Genomic DNA, 4,980 nt, shown 5'->3' on the forward strand with positions numbered 1-4,980 from the left:
TAAATGTGTTAAAGTATGGCTCTTAGAGTTAAAAAAAGGCAAATTGTTTTAATTTTTATAATGTAAATTATAAAGTTATATCTATCTGTATCTTTGATTATTTCTTTTCATTAGATTCATAAAAGTAGGATTAATTGGTTAAAAGCCCTGCACACCAAGCTTAAGAATGTGAAGCATTTGAATGTGTACCATGAGATAAGAGAAGGGAGAGAACAGCCTTCCAGCGGGGCCAGAGAAAAGAGGTAAATGCATGGAGGCAGGAGAAAATAAAAATTTTTTGCAGGTGAATGAGAGAATAATCTGGCCTGAATGAAGTAAAATCTTGAACAGATGAGTATTTGAGGAAAAGGATTAAGAAGGTAAATCCCATTACAACAGTGAAATCGTCTAAGATGCTTAGAGGCCTTCAGGGTAGGAGGTATTGAAACTCTCAGGTCCTCTATGAGGCTAGCTGCTATTAACCCTCATTCCACAATGGATTTGAGAGAGCTGAAACTCCTATAAAAGTCTAAGTTTAAAAGTTGGTAATTTCAGAGCATCCAGAGGAAATAAGTGGCAAGCAGATCATACGTCATATGGGCAGAGTCTATACTCAGAAACTTCTTAATGTAAGGGGACTTACTAAAATCTCAAAAATTTTATAGTTCTTATACAAATTTTGAAACAATGATAAGCTTTCTTCTGAGAAATAATAGTAAAGAAATGATTCTAAAATTTGCCACGAGACTCATTGATACCTTTAATGGAAGCTGCCAGCTAGCTCCTTAGCTTCCAGGATAGGCTTTTGCACATAGTGATTACTTGATATATTAAATAATAAATGGATGGATGGGTGGATGGATGGATGGATGGAAACTATTACCCAAATTGTAGGCCTAGTATCAGGGAGGAAATATTCACCTTCCAAAAGCCGAGTGTTCAAACATTGTGAGATTACCAAAATTCTTTTCTAGATAATTTGGAAAGATTGATGGAAATTACAAAAATATTTGAAAGAAAGTGCTCAATGGGCCTAGAAAGGGACAGGAAAAAGATATGTGGCTTTCCAACAATTTGGTTCATCCTTAAGGATAATACAGCCCTGTTTACTGCCAGGGCAGCCCAGGAAACAATTCTCTCTGAATGTTCCTTTCAGGGCCAGCTTCACAGGTACATGAATTGTGAGTTGAACAGAGTCCTACATTCAGAAGAACCCATGCTTAGTTTAATGTTCTGCTATCACTGTCTTCAAATTCTTTGAACAAGAAGCCCACATTTTGCACTGGGCTCTGCAAATTATGCACTAGGTTCTGGCTCTTATTGAGAGGTTATCCTCCAAAGGCTTTACTGATAAGAGCAACTGAAAATCTGTCAACAGCAGCTAAACTGTTAACAAACTTGTCAAAGCTGATGTAACCATCTGAAGAAATAGGGTCTTACAAAGCAGTTTTCTTTACTTACATTAATACTTCGAAACCTACTAGAGATTTTTTTTCAGTCTCTTTCATACCCTGTCTCTTAATATCTGGATGATTTCTACTCTGTGCTCATCTAGGTCTGCCTTCCCTTTCCTTCCTTCTTAGATCTTTTAGTCTTTTCCTCTTTCAGAGGTCTTTTCTGCTTTCAGAATTCACTCTTGCCTTCACTATAGGGAAGAAAACTATATTAAAAACTAAATTTGAATTTATTAAAAGGAATATTGCTGTTTCTCATTTTATTTTTTAAATAGATAAGTTAGTAATCTATATTTCTATGATTCCACTAAAACTTCAATTATACATTTTTTATCATATGGTACTCAATGAAATTTTTTGCTCTTTAAATTTAGGACCTGAACTAAAACAAAATAAAAAAAAAAAAAACAAGCGAACAGAAACAACGATAAACATTCTAAGCAAAGCTAAACAATCTCATAATTATTGAAAAAGATGTTTCATTTTAGGTCTCCAAATATAGATTTTTCAAGAGGAATATATTTCTTAGGAGAAATACATGCATATTGTTTCTTTTTTATATTGGTGTATATCTTACTTCTTTCTAAAACCAAGATACTTAGAGAATAAGTTATTAGAGATATGTATCAGTGTTCTATCGCTGTATAACACGTTACCACAAGTTTAGCAGCTTAAACCAATACCCATTTATTAACTCAGTTTTATGTGTCAGAAGTCTGGCTTGTCATGGCTGGGTTCTCTGCTCAGGCTAAAATCAAGGTGTCAACTAGATGCATTCTCATCCTTTTCTAAGGAAAAGTTGGCATTTTCCTGCTGGCTGATGTCTGGGGACTACTAGAAGCTATTTCAGTTCCTTTCTCGCAGGTCCCTTCCATCTCACATTTCAAATCTCTCTGATTGCCTCTTTTGTTCTCAGTTGAAGAAAACTTTCTGTGTTAAGGGACTTCTGCCACTAAGTTAGGCACACTAGAAAATCTTCCTATCTGAAGGCCAGAATCCTTTTCTCCATGTAAAATGACCTAGCACAGGAGAAACATCAGGGAGTGGAGATCATGGTGGCCATCTTAGAATTCAGCAACAATAGCTAGATTAGAACCAATTCAGAGAAGGACTCCAGAGACAGATGTACAAAGACTGTCAGTGTAAGCCAGAGATGCTCAAAGCACAGTTCAGTAATTAGAATCCTTGAGAAGTATTTTCAAAATAATATTAAAATATAATTTGCCCTTTTTAGTCTCACTTTCTCAGGCATGTACAATGACATTTTCCAAAGGCTACATGACTTGTGATATCAGCAGAGATTGAATACAGAAGCAAATAAGAGATCCAGTTATCTTGTATTAAAGACATTAAAGAAGTTTGCAAGAATATGAAACAATGCCACTCTCGTCATTCAATTTGTTTTTGTTTTGGAAGGCATGATTATTTTTTCACACACAAAAAGTCATTTTTGTTATGTGTAATTACTAAATATATAAATATTTAAACAATTTTTTATTTAACTCCTAATGTGGTTAGCTTAATAAACATCAACAGTACAATATAACATAAACATAAACAAAAGCTTTAATTTAATGTAAGGAGTTCCTAAAACTAACAAGTGTGAGAAATGTTAGTTTCAACAAACAAAATGTTTTGTGCAAAACTTACTAGGAAAAAATGTATTTTATCACATCGTTTTATTTAGATAAATAGACTTTTTTTTTTTTTTCACTGTTAAGCATTATGGAGGAAAGAAAAGCTCATTTAATTGAGTTTTCCAGAAGAGTAACTTACTAAACACTCCCTCACTTGATGAGACAGAGAATAAAAATATCATCAGACTGCACTCTTCCTGGGGGTTGCAACCCTGAGATCCAGGAAAAGATAGTGGAAGAACCACATTTGGAACCCAGATCAAGTTTAAAGTGCTTCTACTTTGTGCTCTTACATAACCAGGGAGAAATACATTCTTTTCCCAAGCATGTGAGTCCCATAACCAAAATCTCAGTCTCAACAGAGGCTGTGTCTTCTCTCTTGTTTTCATGCTGAGCTCTCTTTCGCTCGACTATGTTTCAAAGGATTTGAGAAGTGATAGCTATGTGAGGGCTGTGCGCAGAATACAACCGCATTGTATAAGGAAGTGATATAGTCTTGTGACACAGGAGTGACGACAGCATGGTTCAAATATCGGCTTCATCACTTACTAACCTGACTGTCTTAGAGCAGTTAGTTAACTTCTTTAAGCCCCAATTAAAATATATGTATTCGTGTTCACCTTAAAAAGTTGTTATGAGCATGAAATAAGAAAATATGTGAAGTACTTATCACAGTGCCTGGTACATAATGTATTATAACCATTATAATTGTAATGATTAATATCAAAAGAATATATGGAGCATGATTTTTCAATTTGTGTCCATAAATATGCTATTCCACACTGCAGGAAACCTATTCTTAGTATGTTCCACAAAAACTAAGTATCTACACCTCTAAGTCTATTTAAAAAGTAAATGATAAACGTGATAATAACAATAGCTAAAAATATGAAGCACCTGTTATGTTCTAGAAACTAATCTAAGAACTTTATATATTTTAACTCATTTAATCTGCACAACACCTCCACAACAGAGATATACAATGCTTATTCCCTTCTTATAGACGAAGAAACTGAGACACAGAGAGGTTGAGAAACTTGCCCAATGTCACATGTACAGTAAATGGCAGAGGTGGGGTTCACCTGATAGGCAGCCCTCTTTCCTTCTATTTACACAATTCAGTCTACAGTCTTGATTTTGCATTCTTCCCAGGTAGAAAAAAATTTTCTAAAGTCAGGACCTGCGCCTCACATCTATGTTTCAATAGACAATATTTGTTTTTGAATAATTGACTTTATCTTGACGTTATATTCAGATTTTAGTTTACAAAAAGAGAAACAGGGGCTGTTTTTAAAGAAATGTATTTAGTCGCCCCAATAAGTGATTATCAAGCCTAAGTTTGATATCTTTAAGCTTTTCCCTGATACTTTGTCCATATATTTCCTGCAACCTCATTCTATTATGATACTAATTTATTTCACCCCTGACATTTGCTCACCATCATAATGCACATTCCTCTCTTTTTAAATGATTTTTTTCATGGTCTCATTTCCTGTTGATTTGGGCTTTTCTGCATCTGTTGAACTAGACAGTCAATAGCACCCAAATAATAGCTGATATGTCTTCTGAAATAAAATATCGGAATCCAGCCTTCAAACAAAAAAGTCTGCCTTTATGTTTCCAACTGCATATGACTAGTCTTAAAAAGAAGACCTAGTTCTCTTTGAGTGTTTGCTGCCCTATTTTTTTTTCAAATACCCTGCAAAAAAATCTCAGTTTCTGGCAGTGTCCTCCTTCTTAATGCAACTTTGCTTTTACTCGTCCTTGAAAATTAGCCCTTGTAGATTCGGTAACTCCATCTTTCTCTCCAACAGCTAGCTCCCAGAAGACTGGTTATGAAGCATCAGAATACTGGTTTCCTCAGAAAGTGACATGGCCTTCTACTGAAGCCTTCTATTCAAGGCACAAGG

Source organism: Pteropus medius, unplaced genomic scaffold (genome assembly GCF_902729225.1).
Source record: "Pteropus medius unplaced genomic scaffold, Ma_sr-lr_union100, whole genome shotgun sequence".
In the NCBI taxonomy this organism is placed as follows: Eukaryota; Metazoa; Chordata; class Mammalia; order Chiroptera; family Pteropodidae; genus Pteropus; species Pteropus medius.